Raw genomic sequence first — 25,065 nt, forward strand, 5'->3', positions numbered from 1 at the left:
TTGACCCCGATATCGCTTCTAAAACTTTCAGAAGTGCCTACTGAAGTTCTAATTCTGAATTTCACCTCTTCATACAACCTATGCACAACTGTTGTCAAATGTTTAGGAACCCCAAGTTCCTCCATTTTGTGCCAAAGCTTATCCTTAGGAACCGAGTCAAACGCTTTTCTGAAATCAACAAAGTGACAAAAGACTTCTTCCTTTTTCTCCCGAACTTTTTCAATGAGGTGCCTTAAAGTTATACAATGATCAACTGTGGAATGTTTAGGTCTAAAACCTGCTTGCCCTCTAGCACACTTATCTCTTTCTTCTGCTTACTTGCTAATTTTGTTTTCTAGCATGCTTCCAAATAGCTTTGCAAACAAAGGGTTTATCATGATGGTCCTATAATTGGAGGGATTATTGACGTCACCACTCTTGAAAAGAGATATTGCCAAACTAGTTGTCCACTCTGTGGGGAGCTCCTGTTGTATGATGTTGTTGAAAATTTTTGTAATGTGAGGTGAAAGAATCTGAGCCCCACTTTAGATATTCTGCTTGGAGTTCAGCTAAGTCTTTTACTTTTCCAACACCCAACTTCTTGATACCCATCTCTACCTCTTGCACTTCACTTCTTTTGACGAATATCCATAATAAATCTGTTCTTAGGTTTGATTATATTATGTGATTAATTGAGGGCATCGAGAAAAACTGTGGCCAACAAGGCTTTATGTAAAGGCTCCAAAACATCACTAACCTAAGAAAAAAAGATAAGCTAGATAAACAATGTGGATTCCATCTACACATTTAATAGTAAGTTTTGTTGGTTAAAACGGGAAAAAATAAGAATGTGCTTATTAGATATATGACTGGTTATAATCTCGGCTTAATGAGTAGACTCTAATAATTTAAATTCTTACTAAATTATAAAATTTGACTTGTAAATTGCTAAATATACTTTTGGTGTTATAAACTAGTTAACCATTAAAATTGATGCTGGACCTCCTAAATTGATTAATCCATATACTCTTCACGTTATAAAATAACCACTAAAATTAATTATAGCGACATCCTCTAAATTATTCCAAAAAAAATGACCAATTCACAATGTTTAAAAAACACAATATAAATTGGAAAACCTAAGGATATGCACCGCGCAACAATGCTCATCACGACCGAGGCACATCTAGAAGGGAATTCGCTTTCATTGGAATCGCACTCTTATAGCAGCCGCCGACCTTCCGCCATGCGAGTGATTGTTGCCGTCATTTTGACCCCTAGTTTTTTCAAACAAAAACTTTGACCCCAGTTACTTGTCTTTGTACCACTTTTATTTGACCTGCAGTTGTGGCTCTGCACGCATCGAGATGCTTACGATGTCCACAGCGAAGCTTTTGCACATGGTTATGGCAGTGATTCTCGTGGTTTCCTATTGAATCCTGGATTCCATTAGAGGAATTTTTTTCCCAGAAATATTCCATCACAGTTGTCTGCGTACATAAGGCGCCTTCACTACTATCCTGTGCTTCCTTGTCTTGGCGCTCAACCGATCTCGATTGCTCTAACGACAGTCCCGGTAAGTTGGAACGTTCGGTTTTGCGACATTCGCTAGTTTCTCTACTTGCTTTCATCTATTCTGTGCGTTAGGTTGCGTTTTGAATGTTTTTGCTTCGATCTTTGAGCTTAAATTCTGTTTCTTCCGAGCAAATTTAGGCATCTCCCGTACATGTGAGTTATAAGAAGATTGAAAGCTGTGTATGCAATATTTGAGTAAAGCTACGAGTTAAAAGTACAGAGTATGCGTAGCCACTATGCTTATTTGGGTGGTCTCTGTGCAATTTGAACCTTAGTTGTTTTACTCTAAAATTAATGTATAGAACTCGTTGCTAATTCGTTTTTTCCTCGGGAACTTTGCCGAGTGATTTAAATTTAGAAGTTTTTTCCTAGGTTGAATATAGTGTTTCAGAGCTTCATCTGCATGTTTTTGTAGTGACTTGGAGACTTTTTTTGAGAGTCTATAACCTGTGAAGTATCGTAGTTGCTAAATGCTATGTTTATTCGATTATTCTGCTTCAAATAGTTTACTACAAATTTTATGCTTTCTTAGTGATCTTAGTGATTGTTATGATTTATATTGTAATGTTCCACCCACCAATCTGTACGCTAAGTTTTTCCATATGTACTCATGCTTCGTGAGCCTTGAGGATTTTGATCCAGAGAGATTAATTCAGTGGTTTGAGAGCATACCATTTGTTTTGTGATTTTTAATGCTCGTTTAGGTTATATAATCCGGCATTTCAAACCCTTCTTGTACATTAGATTTTGAGATTATTTTAAATCGCCAAGCTGCATTGATCATGGGATAAACTCGAGAATTTTGCTATATTGCCATGAATTCGGCCGATACATATCCTATATTTTTGCATATGTACTTATGCCTTGTGCTTTTTTAATGCTCGCATTAGGCTATAATTGAGCATTTCGAACTGTTCTTGGACATTAGGTTTTGAAATTATTTTAAATCAGTTGAACTGCTGAGCTGTACTGATTGTGGGATAAACTCAAGGATATGGTATGGATTTGGCCAATAAATAACCACAAAGACATTCGAATTCCCAAATAATATGTAAAACAGAGAAAAAGTGTCCTCTGGTACAAAAACTGGCCTTTATTAAAATTGTTGCAGGGACTTTTGGTTCACAATTTCAGTCCTTTTGCTTCTTGTTCCAGTACCAAATCCTCAGCAGCTTCAACTTAATTTTGTTACCTTGTGTGCACTAGCACTCAAATTGTGTACTTGAACCCATGCTTTGCCAATGTTATTTACATTTACCTTTGGTTGATTTTTCTGCCACTCATTGCGGTCATACTTAGTAATGTGCTTGAGGCTGAGATAAACTTATCATGTCGTTATAGTAGCTTTAGAGCCCAGTGTCCAAAATTTAGTTTTGATGTTAAGAAGTCTTCCTAGTGTCTTTTAGCTGATGAGATGAAAGATTAGGGCCGCTTTGTTGGAAGAATACCAATGGCGTTCAACATTTTTAAATAAACATATGTCAACTGTGGAATTATTGAAGTAGATCATCGATTAAGCTCTTCAGTTACTTCAACTAATTAAGTTAAAAGGCACAAACATCTATCAAACTCAGCTTGGTTCTTCTATACAGAATTGGTCGACTGAATTTGTCTTAAAAGAATATTGTACAAAACAACTATTATCTTAAATAAAGTTTGCTTTTGAGCAGTGGTAAGTGACCCTTAAGCAAATACTCTATTACATGAATGGACTCACTGCTAGAAATAGTCTTATGAAATTAGATAACATTAAGTATAACCGCCGCACAGACAAACGAATCAACACAATAACAACAATCCGACTACCACTGCCTTCTGGGGTCAAATTCAAAGATTCTGCTGAAATTCTTCCTACAACACCAAGGTTGGGGGAAGAGGAAGACATTTCCTCTTGCCTAGGATGGCCAATTGCTGTATGTAAGAGATCCCCCAAGAAGAAGAGGGTGAAGTATTTGGTGTTGTCCATCTGCAATGCAACATAGAAGGCTGATATAATCCCCAAGTGCTTATTTCAAATCACCTGCAAATGTTTAACAATTCACTCACAATGGAAACCATTTTGTACACTGCGCAACACATTTTCTAGCAAAGAAGTTCAAAGATTTGAGAATTTTTTCTTAACGAGAATATCTACAGTATAAGTTATAAGTGTTGTTTTTCCATGATACTGGTGTCTAGGATAGAATCTTAAATCACTGACGCTACCAAACCAAGTGTTGTCGCACAGAATGTATAGGCACTGCGACAACGCTCAAATCGGGGGCTGTCACCTTGATCTCCAATCTCTCCGTTTAAGCTGTCTCCCTACAGCAGGCTAAGGGGGGTAGACCCTATGGAAAAGTGGAATGAAGAAGAACTAGTTGGGAACCAGCCAGTTCAGGAGACACAGTGAAGAAATCAAGTACTTGATTAAGATTTAGCAAGACTTATAGGATTTGATTAGATTTTAAATGATTGATACCAGTGCCTTATGGAGTCAACGATCTTGCTAGGGAAATTAAGACCAAGTAATCGATTAGCAACTGCTGCTTAGATGAATGATTATTTTATATGAAATGCAGATCCTAAAACTAATGTGAGATGCAAGAATCTTGGTTAATTTTAGTTAAATGCCTATTTAAATGTGAACCCTTCAATCCTTTCTGTGTTGAGCCTGATTTCGTAGTAATTGGCAGAGAGAAGATAAGGAGAAGCACACTAAGGTGTGATTAACGATACCTCTCCTGAAATTCTAACATACCCGGTGCCTCCGGCACTGCAGAGAGTTGTGGCTCTGACAACTGCAAGGTCACCGTTTTAAGTACTATTAAAACAGGCTTCTCAAGCAAAGATTGATGGATACCTATCTCTCTATCGACCAAGCTTATGCTTGGAAGTAAATTTTATTTATGCAAAACTAACTTATATGCAAATGCACCAGATGATGAGAAGATGAGATGAAGTTAGATTCAAGGATGAAAAGATGCTTATGTTGCAGAAACTTCCAATACCCAAATGAAATGTTCGCTTTATTAAAAGAAGACTCAAAATTATACCCTTGAAGATATTACAATTAGAACACAAGCTTATTTCAAATCTTTCTGACACAGTTATAGCTCAAAGAGAAAAAAAACTTCTTTGCAATTAATACCAACAGATGCTAAAAAAATACTCAGTTTTATGAAACAAAGGATATGCATTTTATCACAATTCCATGACAGAGTACTTAATTTTCAGAAATTAATTTTTAGGACAGCAGTAAGAAAAACTTTATGACAACAACAATATGACAATGAAAACAGTAAGCTATCAATGATATCTTTATGCCAAAAATTTACCGAAATTTTTCCAAACTTGTCCACATGAATTATAAAAAATTTTCAGCTTGTTGTGATGTGATTTTCGGAATTATATCATATCTGATATACTTATTACAGCCAGCAATTAAAACATGAAATAAGCCTAATGATGAATGCCCAACTCAAGAAATTAATTCCTTAATGTATTAGACAACTTAGGAACTGATTTTAGGTTAACCCACATGAAATTTTTCCACTGTTATATTTCAGACTTCATAAACATAATTATCAGAGATAACAATGACAAAAAAATGTAGATCTAGGCCAAATTCTTGATACATATCAAACATAAATGACTTATTAATGTATTTAGCAATTTTTTAGTTAATTTCAAACCACTTAGATGTGTTTTTCACCACTATTAGAAAGGTATGTGACTGCTGTAGCAAACAGTGAGGAAAAATATGGTTTAGAGATCAAACCCTTAGGCCCTAGGCCTTGAAGATCACTTGCCAAAGTTGCCAAAAAAATTTCAATATCTGAAACACAAATTTTTACCAAATTTTCCGCAAAAACCACCAATGATTAGCTTCAGAAAATCAAAAATTCAAATCAGAAATGGAGCAAGGGAATCTAGGGCCAATGAGAGCTAACACTAGGCCCAATAGAACTAGCGTTGGGCTAGGAGAAGGCAGATCTGGGCTTAGGAGCCCCAAAACTTGAAACCCTTGTTTTGAAAAAATTATTTTGCTTCAAATCTTCAGATTTATTGCAAAATCTTTAATGGCTGGCTTTGTAAAAAGATTTGGGATAAGATATTGCCCTCCGGGGCTTAGATCTGTTTCAGAACCCCTAGATCTGCTTGAAAAAATCTCAGATTTGAAGATTTACTTCGCTGATTTCTCAGATCTATTCCTGCAAACAATCTTTGAGCCCAGATCTTGCCCTCCAGGGTCTAGATCTAGCTCAGATCTGAAGATTTATTTCTGCACAAGTGAAAAGAGAAAAACCCAATACCCAATATGTACAGAAATAGAGAAAATCCCAAAAAACCCAAGTGTCAAAATTCAAAATTATGTTACAAAATTTCAGATCTACACAAATAAATTACAGATCTATACAAATAATTTACAGATCTATCAGATCCGAGGAGTATGAGTCCAACTCTGCTCCCAGATCTGACAATCTAAGGCTCTTAATAGCCAGATCTATCAAAATTTCTACAAAATATTTAAAAGATTTTGAAATTTTAGAGAGGTACTAGCCCAAAAACATCCTGTAGAAAAAAGATTATCGTTAGATAAATCTTGAGGCTTATATGAAGTAGGCTTTTCAAAAAATATGTGTTGAGAGTTGGCTGATCCAACCGAGAACTATCCCCAAACGCTCAATGAGAACCTGAGAATCTTCTGCAAACACTAGATCAACCATCAAATCAAGTAGAGAAATAGAACAACAGTAAAATTCTGAAGAAATAGAGATACCTGCTACTTCAATCAAAATAAAAAATGTTACCCTAGATTCAACAAATTGAATAAGATACCTGTATTCAAATTATTCTAAGAGAGCTATTGATTGATAGTTTTCACATAATATTAAGCAGAAATTAAAACAATTTTACCATAAATTCATGAAGAGGAACACTACAACACGTTGAAACCCTAAAGACTTTTGCATTAATTCAAAAAAGTATACAAGAGAGCTTGAGAACTTAGTACACGATCCAGAGATCGGATGCTCTCAACTAACAAATGACCTCCTATTTAAAGATAAATCTTCCAACGGCTAGTTCGAGTGATCCTTGTCAAAGTGATCTCGACCGTTGATGAGGATCAAAATTTCTATAATCTCATTTGTCGAAATTCTAAATATTGAGAAAATTTCAAATTTTTCAATTAAATGCATTTTAATAAATTCAAAAATTAAAATTTTGCATTAATTTCCTCAAAATTTTGAATTTGACTTAACCCCAGGGACCCAAGGCATAAAATTTAGCAAAAATAATCAATTAACCTTAGTCCCTGGACCTGTTAAGATTTAATTTTTTAAAGGATCCACGAATTTTGCCTTTGGAAAATTTAAATTTACCTAAGACCTAGGATCTATGAGGGGATAAATTATTTTTCTAACCCTCAAGACACTTTACATCATGATTTTTTACATTTTTTACATCTTAAGGGGGGAAACCCATTTGAAAAAGACTCTCACAGACTACCCATTTCTGCGACACAAATATAATCCAGCAGACTAAGCAACTTGTAATAAAATAACCTAGCCAAATAGTTAGGATTATTCCCAAAGCACTTTTACACATACTCGATCTATAACAGGAGGACTCGCCTAAGAACCTAGTGACAAAATCCATTTCGGCTTTGGGGTAAGGCTGAAGGAAAACTCTGCCGACCATCCGAGAATGGATCGGTGAGACAAAAACCCTCCCGGAATGTAGATCGTTACCAGAAAAATAACCTAGGCAATTACATACATGACACAGATCTGCTGAGATTATTTACATCACATATATGCAGAATGGGTTTACATTATAACATGATAATCAGGCTGATGATGATAGCTGGATGACACGGACACATTGATCAGGCGCTATCCTTTTTGCGAAAAAGGGTTGTACTGCTATGGGTCGTTGACACGTAGTGGTCAACATCTGGCTCTACTTGGGGACACGTTGCTGCACTGGAGGAATGTGAGAATCCAGAATCTGCATCCATGCAACGCACAACAAAACATAAGTAGCGTCCATCCAAAAATCATCATATAACATTAAGCACAGAAAAGATATAAGCTCTTCATGAAAAACGCAAATCTAACTACAAAATGAAACACTGAAATAAAAGGGCATAAGGTTAGAAATACAATACAAAGATGCCCCATGGCATCAGATGTGTTCAATATATGTGAGCATTTGCCTGCTTTCAGGCAAATCTGTTGGCTGTTTCTCGGATATGCCATGTCCAATCCTGCATATGGTAGGACTTTTTCCTATCCGAAAATCAAGCTGCTCGCGGCCATCTGATGCATCAAATCGCTTTCTCATTCTCTTTCTCTTGCGTTTTTTCTTTGTGGCAGGTTGTATCATTGACGATTCTGTTTCAAAACTCTCAGATGAAGTATGTAAGATATGCATGACATGTCTCTCTTCATTCTACATCTGCTCTGTCAAGAATGATGGATCAGTCTCACAGGGGTCATGAGTTATAACTCGATCTTCTATGACTGCTGGATTAACCGTGTGAGCATCAACCTGATTATTAATTTCCATTTTATCCAGGTCACCTTCAATTAGCCACTTTTCAATGGAACAAAGGACCTCATAATAAGATGGAGCTTGCTGCAGCAGATAGGGAGGCTTATGATCTATTAACGTTTCCTTGTTTCTTTCATCCTTTGACTGATGCTGAAGTTTCTGTACCTGTATTGTTATGGCATCCATCTGGTTAGAGTGTTCAAGCTTCATAGCACTGACTTCCTTGGCATGGTCTTCCTCCATGCTCAATAACTTATTCTGAAGACATATCTGACTAGCTTCCATATCTTTTATTACTTTGTCATTCTTTGCTTTCATGCCCATGAAACAATTTTGCATATAGTTTATCTCTTTCTTATGATTTGCTTGCATGGTAGCCAACTGATTATTATAATCGAATGTCATGATGGTCATTTCTTCATCCATAGTTAATAACTTGTTTTGCATAGAATTAATTTCCTTGTCATGATTAGCTTTCATGGTTTCCATCTCCTTATCTCTCTTTTCCAGGTGGGTGTATAAAGTTCTCATATCCTTGACGTAATCAACTACAAATTTTTGTTGATTAATCTCCATATTTTTTACCAGCCGCATTAGTTCTTCTATATTTTGCTTCTCATTTTCCCTTTCATGGTCAACACTGATTTGATAACTTGTTCCTGCTTTTCCACTCTCATGGATTTGATTTGCAACTGTACAAGTGGATGGGAGAATTGTCTTGAAATCTTTCATCGACGACTCGATCCTTCACAAAATCACTTTCATTCTGTTGCATAATTTTAGGGGCACAAGGCAAGCTACCTTGATAACAATATCTATCTTTAAAAGCATTGACGATATCTTGTAAAGAAGCGAAAGAATCTTCAGGACAATTATTAAACCAATTCAAAGCATCACCCTCTAAAGAAAGGGCAAATAGATGCATTTTGACATATTCATGATCACACTGGGGAGCAATGTTGCACTAATCGTTATCGGGATAATATCGGCGCGAGGAAAAAATCGTAATAATCGGGAAAAAATTGTTTGGTACAAAAATATTCATTTTTTTTTCAATTTTTTTAATATCTAAACCATCTACAACATAAAATAAGTATTTGACACATAAATATGATAAAAGAAGTAATATATAAGATGTTTAATATCATTTATAGTGCTAAAATCACACATAACAGTGAATCATGTCCTGAATAGTAAGTCCTGACTCCTGAGTCCCAACTCAACCTCAAAATATCAACAAAAAATATAATAATGTATCTCATATCATGAGTCATAATGTCATATACAATGAAATGAACCAAATAACTAAAGTCTAATACTACTGATTTCCTTTGCCCCTCTAGATGTAGATGTCGGTGGAGTTGGCAGGCCGCAGTAGACTATGGAGTTTGCTGTGCTCTAGAAGCTGAAGAACTAGGAGCTACATGAGGTAGACCACGTCCTCTACTTGTGACAGGGGTAGCTTGGGTCACTTCCTCCTCCTCAAAAAAAAAATTATTTTTATTTTTATTTTATTATTTTATTATTTTTTTTTCTTCTCCCACGATTTTTTCCCACGCGATTTTTTCGAAAAAATCGGGCATTTTTTTTTTTATTATCCGAGTACTAAGCACGATTTTATCTTTTTGTTGAAAATATCGCGATTATACGATAATATCGCGATTTTAACAACACTGCTGGGGAGAACTACAATATATGAGCATTATATGAGTAAACCTGCATAAATGCTTTCTAATAGCGTTTGAATCACCACCCGAGAACAAAGACAATTTATGAATGGCCACTTCCGGAATATCATGGAGAACATCAGTAAAATGACACGGGGTAAATGAATAATCCATGATGAATAATGAAGGACCAAATGGATGATAGAGAGAGACCTCTGCTCAAGAAAATCAAGAGATCCACAAGAAGGGAGCTTCTAATAGAAGTTCTTGTAGAAATGAAAGAAATGAAGTCGCCACTTGAACATGAATCTAACTCTAGGATCCAAAAGGCAACAAACAACCGGATATAAGGGAGGGCTTCTTGTCTGAGAAATAATAAATGGAAGAAGTGGAGTCGCCACCCAAACAAGAAACGAACCGAAATGTCCAGGTGCTAAAGGTGCAGATGAAACAATTAACAAGATGACGAAAGATAGGGCGATGAAAAGATCAAATGACGCCAGGAAATGCTGTGCTGTTTGACAGGCTAATGAATGGCGGAAAAGATGAGATGTGCCAAGGAGTGTTGACTTTTCCAGCTAGAATGAATGATAGAAAGATGAAAGATGAATGTTGTGAGGACCAAGGACAAAAAAACTCTTTTCCCGGCAACGACGCCAAAAAATGTTGGCGTTGCCAGTAAAAATGATAAAGATGATATGAGGAGAATGAAGATAAAATGTCGTTGAAGCGCCGAGAATAGAATATCCTCGGCAACAGTGCCAAAAAATGTTGTTGCACAGAGTGTCCAGGCACCGCAACAACGCTCAGAGTAAGGGCTGTCACTCTTAATCCTTACTCACTCCGTTTAGACTCTCTCCTAGGCAAGTCAAGGGGGGTAGTCCCTAAGGTAAATGGATGAGGATAGCCTGTGAAACATAGGCTCTAGGAGATTTTAATGATGGACAACTTGACGAAAGTAAACGAATCTCGATTAATTCAAATGAATAGATTAAACGTTAATGTAACCAAGACACGACCATAAGATGGAAACAATTATAGACCAGTGCCTTCTGTTCGATTAACCGTAGATTAAGTAAAACAAGTTATCCAGAACAACTTTCCAATATGTGACGAATAATAACAATCATGAATAATCACTATAAGCGCCCAAAATTGTAACATGCAAGAAATTCTAGATTTAAAATGATTTTCGCTAACTGCCCAAATCTAGAATTAATTAATTTTCTCTTATCGCCAATATAACTTAAAACATTCATCGTACTAGACTATAGAAGAATCATGAGAATTTAAGATTTAGCATTTAACATCAGAAACACTAAGGAATTTAAAACTAGCATTTGAATTATTCATTGAAGAACGCTTCAATGTGAAAGATGAAAAATAAATCAAAGGGTTAATGAATCAAATTTTTAATGGGCCATAGGTCACATTAAAAATTCTAAAGTTTAAGCGAAAAAACCCCTTAATTTTGTTTATTTTCAGTCACAAAATCTTTTTAGAAATTTTTAATGTTTAAATTTTTTTAAATGTTTTTGGATTTTTTAAACTTTTTTAATGTTTTTTAGAACTTTTATAATTTTTCAAAAAAAAAATGAAATCAAAAGAAAACAAAATCGATTTTTTTATTTTTATTTTAATGAATCTAAAAAAAAACTTGTTTAAATGAAATCAAAAATAAAAAATAAGAAAAGCTAAACCTAAACCCCAATGAAATATAGCAAATAAAAATAAAAGAAAAAAAACAAACCTAGATCTAACACTATGCATATATACACATAATAAATACAAAAGGAAGGTCGAATGTTTATATTATTTGTTGTTTGTAGGTGAGACGGAAGGAGAAGAAGGCGTACATAGCAGGAGAGCAATGAATGCTGCGGACAGGCAACACGCAGGTGGGCAGGGACGCGTGGAGGAGATGGCTGCGTGGAGGATGGGAGCTCAACGAGGACAGAGTGAGAGGCTGCGTGAAGCGGATGAGGGAGCCGCAGGTGATCCAAGGTAGCACGCAGGTATAGCAGAGAGGCAGTAAGAGGATGTGGGTTTGGTAAGCTGGGCAGCGATAGGGGAGAAGACTGCGTGGAGAGGGTGCGGAATGGCCAGCGTGGGCAGAAATAGAAGTTGACGTGCAATGTTGAATGTTGCGTGAGAGAAGGAATGGACAGCGGAATGGAGGGAGAAGGGACTGCGATGAAGGCAACAATACGTAGAAGGGTTTGGCAGCCAAATGATAAACAAAAATGCGGATTTGATGGGCAACGAAGAAAGGGATTTGAGGAGGTTTTCTGTTCTCCTTTTGCAGGTTTGGAATGGCGGTCAGCAACGCGGATTCGAAGAGAAAGCAAGTAGCAGGGCTGGGGCCTTAAATTTTTTTCGAAATGCACAGTGAAACCCAAAAACCAGGCAACAAATCCCAGAAACCAATCAACAAACTGGTGGCCGAAAAACCCCTTAAAATTTACCAGAAATCCTTTAAGAATTTTTCAGAAATCTTGATTTAAAATTTTGAATCAGCTTGCTTTAGATTTGATCCTGAAACCCTCACGAAATTTCCAGATCTGATTTTAAATTTAAATCTTTGGACTTCAAAATCTGGACATAATCCCTGCCAAAATGATGCTGATGAAATCCAGAAAACCAGATCTTACCCTCCAGGGCCTAGATCTGGACTCTGCATAGCTTTCAGCTTCAGATCTGCAACTGCAGGACAACAATAAACACCCAAACGATATATACAATGACAAAAAAAAAGTAAAACCCAGAAAACCCAAGTCAGAAAACTGAAGATAATTACAGATCTATGTACATAAGTGATAGATCTATCAGATCTAAGGAGTGTGAGTCTTGACTCCTCTCCCAGATTTGATGATCTGAGGCTCTCAACAGCCAAATCTAATGATTTAGCACAAAAATTAATTTTTTTTGAATTTTAGAGGAGGTACTAAGCTCAAAACCCTTCATGCATCACCCATAAAAATATTTTATGATAAACCCGAGCTCAAATTCAAACTGGGCTCTTTAGAAAACACGGATCGGGAGTTGGCTGGTTCAGCCGAGAACTTCCCCGAACACCCGATGATCTAATAATCAAGGATTTTCCTGCAAAACTCAATTCAGTCGTCAACATAGAGCGAGAGAACAATAATAAAATTCAGATCTAATAGAGATACCTGCTATTATATTCAAAACTTAAATTATCATTCAAACCCCAGCGACTGAGCAAGATACCTGTACTTAAATCGCTCTTCACAAGCCATTATTAATGGCAAAAAAGAAATTATGCACGAAAATAATACATCTTACAACATTTTCATGAAGAGTAACACCAACAGAAATTTAACCCCAAAGTCTTTTTTTATTGCTCATAAAGAGATTACAAGAGAGAGCTTTTCGCTTAGTACACGATGAAAAGATCGGATGCTTTCAACTGACAATGACTTCCTATTTAAAGATAAATCTTCCAACGGCTAGTTCGAGTGATCCTTGTCAAAGTGATCTCGACTGTTGATGAGGATCAAAATTTCTTTTAATCTCATCTATCGAAATTTTAAATTGCAGGAATAGATCTGAGAAATCAACCAAGTAAATATTTAGATTTGAGATTTTTTCAAGCAGATCTGGGGGTTTTGAGACAGATCTAAGCCCTGGAGGGCAATATCTTATCCCAATCTTTTTACAAGGCCAGCCATTAAAGATTTTGCAATTGAAGATCTGAAGCAAAATAATTTTTTCAGAACAAGGGTTTCAAGTTTTGGGGCTCCTAAGCCCAGAGCTGCCTTCTCCTAGCCCAACGCTAGTTCTATTGGGCTTAGTGCTAGCTTTCATTGGCCCTAGATTCCCTTGCTCCATTTTTGATTTTAATATTTGATTTTCTGAAGCTAATCATTGGTGGTTTTTGCAGAAAATTTGGTAAAAATTTGTGTTTCAGATATTGAATTTTTTTTGGCAACTTGGGCAAGTGATCTTCAAGGCCTAGGGCCTAAGGGTTTGATCTTTAAACCATCTTTTTCCTCACTGTTTGCTACAACAGTCACATACCTTTCTAATAGTGGTGAAAAACACATCTAAGCGGTTTGAAATTAACTAAAAAATTGCGAAATACATTAATAAGTTATTTATGTTTGATATGCATAAAAAATTTGGCCTAGATCTACATTTTTGAGTCACTGTTATCTCTGAATAATTTTTTTTTTGAAGTCTGAAATATAACAATGGAAAAATTTTATGTGGGTTAGTCAAAAATCAGTTCCTAAGTTGTCAAAAAAATTTCAATATCTGAAACACAAATTTTTACCAAATTTTCTGCAAAAACCACCAATGATTAGCTTCAGAAAATCAAATATTCAAATAAAAAATGGAGCAAGGGAATCTAGGGCCAATGAGAGCTAGCACTAGGCCCAATAGAACTAGCGTTGGGCTAGGAGAAGACAGATCTGGGCTTAGGAGCCCCAAAACTTGAAACCCTTGTTCTGAAAAAATTATTTTGCTTCAAATCTTCAGATTTATTGCAAAATCTTTAATGGCCGGCCTTGTAAAAAGATTTGGGATAAGATATTGCCCTACAGGGCTTAGATATATAAACCCTTAGATTTGCTTGAAAAAGTCTCAGATCTGAAGATTTACTTCGCTGATTTCTCAGATCTATTCCTGCAAACAATCTTTGAGCCTAGATCTTGCCCTCCAGGGTCTAGATCTAGCTCAGATCTGAAGATTTATTCCTGCACAAGTGAAAAGAGAAAAACCCGATACCCAATATGTACAAAAATAGAGAAAATACCAAAAAACCCAAGTGTCAAAATTCAAAATTATGTTATAGAATTTCAGATCTACACAAATAAATTACAGATCTATACAAATAATTTACAGATCTATCAGATCCGAGGAGTATGAGTCCAACTTCGCTCCCAGATCTGACAATCTATGGCTCTTAATAGCCAGATCTATCAAAATTTCCACAAAATATTTAAAAGATTTTGAAATTTTAGAGAGGTACTAGCCCAAAAACACCCTGCAGAAAAAAGATTATCGTTAGATAAATCCTGAGTCTCATATGAAGTAGGCTCTTCAAAAAATATGTGTTGAGAGTTGGCTGGTTCAACTGAAAACTATCCCCAAACGCTCAATGAGAACCTGAGAGATCTTCTGCAAACACTAGATCAACCATCAAATCAAGTAGAGAAATAGAACAACAATAAAATTCTGAAGAAATAGAGATACTTGCTACTTCAATCAAAATTAAAAATGTTACCCTGATTCAACAAACTGAATAAGATACCTGTATTCAGATTATTCTAAGAGAGCTATTGATTGATAGTTTTCACATAATATTAAGCAGAAATTAAAACAATGTTACCATAAATTCATAAAGAGGAACACTACAACACGTTGAAACCCCAAAGACTTTTGCATTAATTCAAAAAAGTATACAAGAGAGCTTGAGAGCTTAGTACATGATTCAGAGATCGGATGCTCTCAACTGACAAATGACCTCCTATTTAAAGATAAATCTTCCAACGGCTAGTTTGAGTGATCCTTGTCAAAGTGATCTCGACTGTTGATGAGGATCAAAATTTCTATAATCTCATCCGTAGAAATTTTAAATATCGAGGAAATTTCGAATTTTTCAATTAAATGCATTTTAATAAATTCAAAAATTAAAATTTTGTATTAATTTCCTCAAAATTTTGACTTTGACTTAACCCCAGGGACCCAAGGCATAAAATTTAGCAAAATAATCAATTAACCTTAGTCCCTGGACCTGTTAAGATTTAATTTTTTAAAGGATCCATGAATTTTGCTTTTGGAAAATTTAAATTTACCTAGGACCTAGGACCTAGGACCTATGAGGGGATAAATTATTTTTCTAACCCTCAAGACACTTTACATCATGATTTTTTACATTTTTTACATCTCAAGGGGGAAAACCCATTTGAAAAAGACCCTCACAGACTACCCATTTCTGCAACACAAATATAATCCAGCAGACTAAGCAACTTGTAATAAAATAACCTAACCAAATAGTTAGGATTATTCCCAAATCACTTTTACACAGACTCGATCTATAACATTAGGACTTGCCTAAGATCCTGGTGACAAAATTCATTCCAGCTTTGGGGTAAGGCTGAAGGAAAACTCTGCCGACCATTCGAGAATGGATCGGTGAGACAAAAAACCTCCCGGAATGTAGATTGTTACCAGAAAAATAGGTTTACCTAGGCAATTACATACATGACACAAATCTGCTGAGATTATTTACATCACATATATGCAGAATGGGTTTACATTATAACATGATAATCAGGCTGATGATGATAGCTGGACGACACAGACACATCGATCAGGCGTTATCCCTTTTGCGAAAAAGGGGGTGTACTGCTATGGGTCGTTGACACGTAGTGGTCAACACCAAGTATCACAACAAGTCTACTTTGCACAGCGGAATATAGACAACAATAAATCTACTAGTGTACAAAATATACACAACTTTTTACACAAATTATGTATAATAACCCAACTTCGTTATATTAATCCATCTAATAATACAAAAGTCTAGGGTTCTTGTACCAGGGATAATGGCCCTCATACATCCACTGATACAAGAATACAACAACTAGGGCTTGGTGTTTGTGATGATGACCATCAATCTACCCAATACAAGATACTCTCACCGTCTAGCTGATGTAGAGCTCCTCACAGCTGCCTTGGCCGTACCTTGTACACATTTGCTCGGTCCTTCGACTCCCAATCTGCAGCACTTGCCTTTATCAATGCACCAAGTCCTTCTAGCCAGTGAATCTCGACTCCAATCTGCTCTCTCGCTGACCGTTAGTCCTTTAATACATCAACACATTGAGACTCTTGTCGAGTTGTTCACAACTCCGTTTGTGAACAACTCTCAACTGTCCACTACTGCTCCTTAGCTCTTGGGACTTCAACCCACTATATCCTGTTGGAATCACAATTGCCATTACACCAAAACCTGCAGGTATTAGTAAACGGGCGCATTTCCAGAGTTAACGGATTCACGAGAGGCGGTGAAGCCATGTCGCGAAACACACAGGGAGCGCTGGATTATCCAATGCCCAACAATCTCCCCCCAGCGCGAGCCGGGTGTGATTCGAACTCGAGACCTTTGGCTCTAATACCACTTGTTGGAATCACCATTGCCATTACACCAAAGCCGGCAGGTATTAGTAAACGGACGCATCGCCAGAGTTAATGGATCCATGATAGGCGGTTAAGCCATGTCGCAAAACAAATGGGGAGTGTTGGATTATCCAATGCCCAACAATGGTTTCAGAGACATCACAAAAACAAAAGTGTGATGTCACACCCCTATCCTGGTGGTAGCTTCCAAGCACACATAGGCGGGTGCGACACCACCGTATTTTTTCTTTTCACCAATACTAGAGTACACGATCTACGCCTTCTTCAACACTTAGTCAATTTTCCAAACGAGTGTTCACAATAATGCAACAGAGTAACTTGTTATGATGCTTGCTTTTAATGTACTTCCTCCCCTAAGCCTTTGCATGCCTTCATGGAAATACGATCATGATAAGATGAGTAATTCCATTAAAGAAGATCATGATATTGTGTCTTCACTACACATCCATTGTTGAAGATGTCTTCCACTTGATCACAAGGCAACAATCTTTCTTGTCTAAAGCAAAAAGAAGAGCTAGAGGAGCTTATGCAGGTAGGGGGAGTTGGTTGATCATCTACCTCATCCATTTCCATGAAGGCATGTAGAGGCTTAGGGGGAGCAAGTACATTAAAAACAAGCACCGTGACAGGGGGAGCAACATATCTATCATGGAGAACTATCATTGATGAAGGAAATACGATGGAGCAACATATCAAGAAGTAGCTTGATAGGGGGAGTACTTGGACACCCCATTTGCCATTGATGTCAAAGGGGGAGAAATTGTTGAAAGGGCAAGAATATTGCCATCAATGACAAAGGGGGAGACTATTGATCAAAGTTGTCATTGATGTCAATATCCTCACCCTTTCAACAATTTCTCCCCCTTTGACATCAATGGCAAATGGGGTGTCCAAGTACTCCCCCTATCAAGCTGCTTCTTGATATGTTGCTCCATTGTATTTCCTTCATCAATGATAGTTCTCCATGATAGATATGTTGCTCCCCCTGTCATGGTGCTGGTTTTTAATGTACTTTCTCCCCTAAGCCTATGCATGCCTAGGACAATTGTTGATCAAAGTTGTCATTGATGTCAATATGGCACTATCGGAGATGGCAAATATTCTTGTGATCAATGTTGCACGAAGCGGAAGCGTTTTTTGGAAGCGGGGACGCCGAAGTGTCATTTTCCAAAAATCTAGGAAGCGAAGCGTCCGCGGAAGCGTCTGCTATATATATATATTTTTATATTTTTTTGCATTTATACTCAAAACAAACATCCCAAATACCAAATTAATTGTAGAAGACATGAAAACATGCATATTTTTGCATAAATCAAGATAGATATAACATCCATTGTACATTAATGATCTAGAATCTAGATTCTTCTCCTCTTGTCTAGCCTTTGCCTCTACCTCGATTGTCTAGGGATATTAGTCAACATTGCCAAATTTTGATCAAACTACCTAATTCAAGACTTAAAATATGGTAGAAAAAGCTTAACATGTTTGATCGATGATTTTGACTTGATTGAAAGGTAATTTTTTGCTAAGGGCGTGCCGCGTGACAAAGGAGTTCAACAATTAACACCACCAACACTAGGGTACATATAGGGCTTGGTGCTCTTGATTAAATGCTAATTGCATACCTTCATACTTGATATAATCTAATGAAATGCCACAATCCCATTGATCCTGAATTCTTGAAAACTGTTAAGTTTACTGAATTTTGAATAGGATATGAAATTCTATTTTCTCCATATGAAGTTCAATGAGGCTGGAACCACTCTCAAACATCCTGAGTCATTTCATGGTAATGTTAAAAATTTAAGTAAAAGGATGAAAATGAAAAATAAAGGAGAATGTCACTTTTACTTTAAGAATTTAACATTAGCATGAGGGAGCATCTGCTATATTTATATTTTTTTTTTGCCTTCATTCGTCACCCTAACCCAAGGTGGACCCACCCCCAACAAGCAAACTCACCTAAAATTAAAAAAAAGATTGAAAAAAAAAAGATTTTCTATACGCTTTTCAGGAAGCTTTTCTGGAAGCGTACGCTTCCTCCTCCGAAGCGCCATGCTTCCGACGCCCGAAGCGCCGTACGAAGCGCGCTTCGGCGCTTCCGTACAACGCTTCCAAATTTCCAGGAAGCGGCTAAAAAAGCCGAAGCGCCGCTTCCGGCCAAGCTTCCTAGGCGCTTCCGTACGGGACGCGCTTCGGGGCTTGGAACCGTGGGGGGGGGGGGGGGGGGGGGCGCTTCGTGCAACACTGCTTGTGATACATGAATAACCTCATGCAAACCCTAAGGTGTGAAACCCTAATCCTATGCGCATACCCTAGATGCCTCATGTATATCATGAATCCTTAACTCTATATAATGTTGGCCTGTTGGCTTGAATGATTGTTGAAGGTCACACTTGGGGCCCTAAAAGAAGAAGCCCTTACCATGAAACCCTCCTAGGCTCATGTAATGACAAACTCTTTTTCCCTAGCATGATTTAATGCAATAAATGCATAAATTCATGAAGCCCTAAATGCCCTGCTAAAAATGCCCTAATCCTATTGAGGTTGAAGGCCTAAGTCTATAAAGAAGGAGCCCTAAACATTGTCCAAAACATAATCCTAAAGACTGCCATGGATAAAATAATGATGACAATTTCGCAAATATAATTTTCTTGATGGTAAAATGACCCTAATTGAAGGTGAAACTGACATTGGCTTGTAGAGGACATTTTACTCTTTCCAACGAGCTATTACTCACCATCTAACTCCTCTTAGATTGAGAGAAATTGAATTTATAAGATAGATTTTTTTTTTTGTTTGAGTAAGCCGACTTGTGTAGGCTGACATGTCTCACCAAGTGACGTGTCTATTCGTTAAAGGACAAAATGTGTATAAATAAACAGTTAGACACCTCATTTCTCATCATTGGCTCGGTGAAAGATTTCAGAGAGAAGGCATATATAAAAACATAGGCAGAAAGGAGGTCGAGGTTCATTGTGTGGGCATATTTTGTTTTGTGTTGGGTTAAAAACCTCGAAACAACCACCTGAAGTAGCGCACCTCAAAACTATGAACAATCAAACTTGGATTGCTGAACTCAGAATCATTCGAATAAGGATTGGAGACCTGCTTGTCTAGCACGGACAATTCTGTTGGAGGGTTCAAAGCTACAGGAGCTTGAAACTGCAATTATACCTGTGGTGGCTCGGACAACTGTCTAGCCTACAATAGCTCGAATTGCAGAGATTACACTTCGGATTTGTGTTTGTATCACACTATAACACTTCAGATCTGTGTTTAAGAAGCTCGATCATCATTGCTAGGGTTACTTCTGCTGTGGAAGCCAAAGTTGTAAGGACTGCTTTATGTGTGTTTGTGGCATCATATGACAGCCACATCCAAGCTGTCACCTCACTGAAATAAGGAGACAACAACAGTAAGGGCAGAGGTCCTGGAGCATTGTTGAGAACTTTGAAGTTAACTCAAGGACAATCATCTTGGAAAAAAGGTTCAAACTTGTTGCTTTGAAGAAGCTCAGATTACAGTAGTAGCATCACACTCTTTGGACTTGTTTTGGGCATCATATTTAGAGCATACATCCTTGCCCTTGGAGCTGACTTAGAAGGTTTCTTTGGAACATCCATTGGAGACTTTTTTGAAGCTGCCTTGGGAATATGTTTGAGGACTTGAAGCAAACTCTTGGAATGAATTTTTGAGGCATATCTAAAGCAATCTTGAAGCAGATCTGGAGAAGCCTCATTGAAGAATTTTTGTGTTGATTTGAAGACTATGTTGGAGCAGATTTGTTGAAAACTTATTGAGTTGATATAGAGCAGGCATCCTTGTCTACATTTGGAACACTATTGGAGACATGTTAATTTTAGGTATGTTCTATGCTAAGAGCAATTTATTTCAATTTTCATAGTTAGCTCAATATCTTTTCCAGATTAGCAATCACATCAGCATTAAAGTAAATTGCAGATAGAACATAAACATAGATTGCAGAAGACAAGCCAAGACAAGAGGACACAAGATGTGGCGCTAGCCAGGGACAAACCCCAATGTGGGGAAACCCTTGATCAATTCTTCTTATATGTTCTTCAATAGTTCAGTAGAGAGAGAGAGAGAGATAGTACATATACAACAGAAGTCAACACTTTGACTTATCTAAATAAGAGCATAGATCATCTCTAAGAAGATGATACATGAGGTAGCTGAACTCAGTTGAAGACATGCTGCTTCAACTGATTCTCCAAGGTGACTCCATTGCCTTGTTGCACCCATCATTGTGCTGCTCCTCATCATCATGTTGCACCTCACTGTGTTGCACCATGCTGCACCCATCATCACTATGCTGCATCTCATCATGCTTCACCAATCATGACTGTACCCATCACTATACTGCATCATGCACCATTGCTGCACCATGTTCCATATTGCTGTCCCATGTGGTAGCTGCACCATGCTTGTCACCATGTGCTTGCTGCACCTTGCTTATCATGTTGCTCCATTGTGTTTGCAACACCGTGCTTGCTGCTGTCCCATTGTAGCATTGCTGTACCATGTCATAGCTTGTTGTCCCAAGTACCATGCCCCAACAAGCACCATGTCCTTGCTGTCCCATCTACCATGCTCCACCATGATTGCATTTGTGGCACCTTACTGTTGCTGCTGTCCCATTGTGCCATCATGTGCTTGTTGCAACATTGCTGCTATCCCATTATAACCTACAACAATCCAACAAGCATCATAGCCTTGCTGTCCCATTTACCATGTTGTCATACTACTAGCACTGCTGTCCCACTGTTAGTGACATTGCTATTCCATGTTTGCCATACTGCTGTCATACTATTCCATGTATTCTGGGCAACCTTTATCATCAACAATCTTCACACTTTGGCATGTTGCTCCAACCCTGTTTGTTAGTGCACATTGCTGCTGACCCATCATGCTGCTATCCCATTGTTGTTGTTGTCCCATTGTTGTTGCTGTGACTGCACCCAACACACGGCAAGACTAGCCCTCTAGTGGCCAGCCTTGAAGAGGCTCCTCCCATGCCACGTTATCCTTTCAACGCAGCCATGGAATAACTCCAACAACGTGCTGTGGCTTGCGGCCTAGCTTGCTGTAGCTTTCAACCTCATCAACGTGCCCAAACAACCACTCAAATTCCACCGTTTAGCTTCCCTCTACTCAGCCTAGTAGCCTGCCCTCTTGGCCCTAGATCCTTGGCCCTCCATCCATCAATTCGATCACTTGAAGTGGCCTGTGGCTAGGGCATCATGGACCTGCGGTTAGGGCATCATAGTAACCCTCCTTGACTGTGGCTAGGGCATCATGGACCTGTGGTTAGGGAATCATAGTAACCCTCCTTGACTGTGACTAGGGCCTGTAGAGATCAGCGTATAGGGCAGCGTGTAGGCTTCCTTCTTGACTACGTCTAGGGCTTGTAGAGGCCAGCGTAACAAGCAGCGTGCAGGCTTCCTTCTTGACTGCATCTTAGGTCTCATACTAGGGCTCCTTACTTTCTGCGTGATCTGAAAATGGGGCTCTTAGGCTTCTTGTCTAACTTACAAGAACCGCTCCATTTCCAAAGCTTTAAATTTTCCCAGGTCTATTTGATTAACAATGCGGAAATAAGAAATGCTTGAAAATATGGGTGTATGCTTGTATTTGTTTTCAGCTGATTATTTGCTTTATAATCTGTTGTTTGTGCTGATATGGGAAGGTACTTAAACTGATATATAAATGCATATAACAGTGGTTAAAGCAACAGTAAGAACAAACACATAAGACAACAAGATAATATTGAGTTCACCCTGATATCTTGGGCTACGTCTCCTTGAGCTCTAATCAACTCGATTAGGCTCTCTGGGATTATGGCAATAGTTCTTTTACAAGTTCCACACTCAACTCCAATGTTTTACACAAGAACATTGGGCTCAGAACACCATCTTATCCCTTGGCTCTTGGAGCTCTTCGGCTTTCTAGCTCTGGCTCTTGGCTCTGGCTCTGGCTCTTGGCTCTGACTCTGGCTCTGGCTCTTTGGCTCGGGCTCTGGTTCTGGCTCTCAGCTCTCGCTTCTGGCACTCGCTCTGGCTCTTGGCTCTGGCTGTGGCTCGCGGCTCTCTGCTCTAGCTTCTCTAAGCTCTTTCTCCAAGCCTTTTACATGCCTCTGTGAGTCGCTCGACTCCCAAGCAACTCCAACAACAATATGTTGCTGTCAATTGAGCTCTCTGGCTTTTCCACTCGACCTCCGAGTGACTCCCTAGACTCTCTGCGCATTCTGCGTCTTCTTGCTGTACGCTTTTTTTTTCTCCTCCTCTACTCTTTGTCTGTTCGTGGCTCTTAGAACCATTCCGTTCCCCGACTGTTCGTTTCCTCTCCCGGCTCTTCGGATCGCCTGCCTCTGTGCTGGAATTCCCTGCTCTGCGTCATCATCACTGTAACGCTTCACAGAGAGGTGGCCACTTGTCTCCTCACGAGCTGAGCCAGCTCTTCCTCAAACAGTTTGTTACTTCGGTTACTCTGTGAAATGATTCATTCGCCAACTCAGCGGTCCAATCGGACTTCAACCTTTATGTGCTGAAGCTTATTTTCTCTGTCGAATCGGTTTCCCATCGGGCGCAATCTCCGCCGTTAGATCTGGGGCCTCCAGATCCTACAGTTATCGCTCTTATCGCGCGGTTGACTTGCTCGGACGTTAGCCCGCAATGAGAGCAGTTTTCTCTCTCATCCGCCGGACATGTGTCAATCACTGTATGGCATCGCTGGGTCCTCTGACAATTCCGCTTACTGCCCAAAACGCTTTTGATATTCCGCTGGTTTTGGAGCGCGAGACCCGCCTGTCGCTTTAGCGCTTTCCCCACGGTTTCTTAGCTTCCCTTGTGACCGAGCGCTCAAGGCTTTTCCATTTCGAGGGGTTTTGCCCAACGATGCGCGATTTGCGCTAATCGCGCATTAGAAACAGCCTCTGTTTTCTGGTCTGAGCCTCCTAACTGCCATTTTTGCGCCATGCACAGTCCCCATGGGCCACCGGTCAATGTGCTTTGACCGAAGGTCCTCGTTGCTCTGTGCTGGCTGCAAATTGTCATTGTTCAGAGGTTATTTCTGATAGGCTTCGACATCCATAAGACTTTAAACTTTGGTATGAGCTTTTACAGAGTTCGGGTAGCTTTAAGAGAGTTTAAGGATCCAATTTCGGATCACGCCTTCCCACTAAAAGAACTTTTGGTCCACCAAAAGACTGATATACTGATCTGAGCAGTAAATGAGAGTAACAACACCCTCTTCTTTCAGCCTCCCTACACTTGCCTTTGCATAGTGCCTCTGAGCCAAAATCTCTAACCACTTCCCTTCTTGGATGGGTTGGTCGTCTCGGGAAGAACGGTTTTCCTCCTTGACTTCATGCAGAACTTCTGCTGTGAAGTTTACAGAAGGTAGTTTGAGCTTCTTTGCCTTGATCCTTGATCCAAGGTGGCTCAAACAAATGTGAAGTACATCTGCTCCACAAAACTTTCATTTGTACCTGTTTGAAAAGCTGCCAACAACAATTGTTAACAATAGCAGGCATACAGACAACAACTGCATGGGCTAACTCCTGCTTCAACAAAGAAACATATTTCACATCTTGTGAACCCTTCCATGTCTTACATCTGCATACAAATGACAAGCCAATAAAACATGCCTTTACAACAAACGACCCTTCAAGTCGAGCATGTAGGAAAAAGACCTTTAGGACTCTTTTCCAAAAGATGAAACACTTCATCCTTATCTCCATTTTAGGAACCAAGTTAACTTCTCCCAAGCCAGCATCACATGCATCTCATGCTCAGGCATGCATTCCATCTTTCAACTTTCGCTTAAGTACACTGTACTTTCGAAGTTGAAATGAACATACTGTTGCAACAATAAAGTGAGTTTCCTACTCAACTTCTTTCTATTTACCATTTTGGTAAGATCCTGCAACTTGCATTTATTCCACAAAGAAATGCAAACAGATGCATCACTAGACATGCAACCTTAATTGGATAAGAATTCTAACCATTTCTTACCAATCCATTTCAAAGGTCCCTCCTTTGTTTGCACATCAGCATCAATATGTGAATCATCCTGAACCACATCAATCATGGAATCTTTATTTCCATCCCTG

General features: G+C 38.5%; 1 protein-coding gene across 1 annotated transcript in view; it reads left to right on the plus strand.

Moving 5' to 3' along the window:
* Positions 1–1,168: 1,168 nt before the first annotated feature.
* LOC149197300 (tubulin alpha-2 chain-like) overlaps positions 1,169–25,065 on the plus strand; it is an 83,387-nt gene continuing 59,490 nt past the window's right edge. Inside the window, exon 1 of the mRNA XM_089405811.1 lies at positions 1,169–1,555. The gene's annotated coding sequence lies outside the window, so the exon portion shown is untranslated. The remainder of the gene's footprint in view (positions 1,556–25,065) is intronic.

Source organism: Pinus tabuliformis, chromosome 2_2 (genome assembly GCF_031772625.1).
Source record: "Pinus tabuliformis cultivar Carrire ecotype Pingquan chromosome 2_2, CPIR1, whole genome shotgun sequence".
Classification (NCBI taxonomy): domain Eukaryota; kingdom Viridiplantae; phylum Streptophyta; class Pinopsida; order Pinales; family Pinaceae; genus Pinus; species Pinus tabuliformis.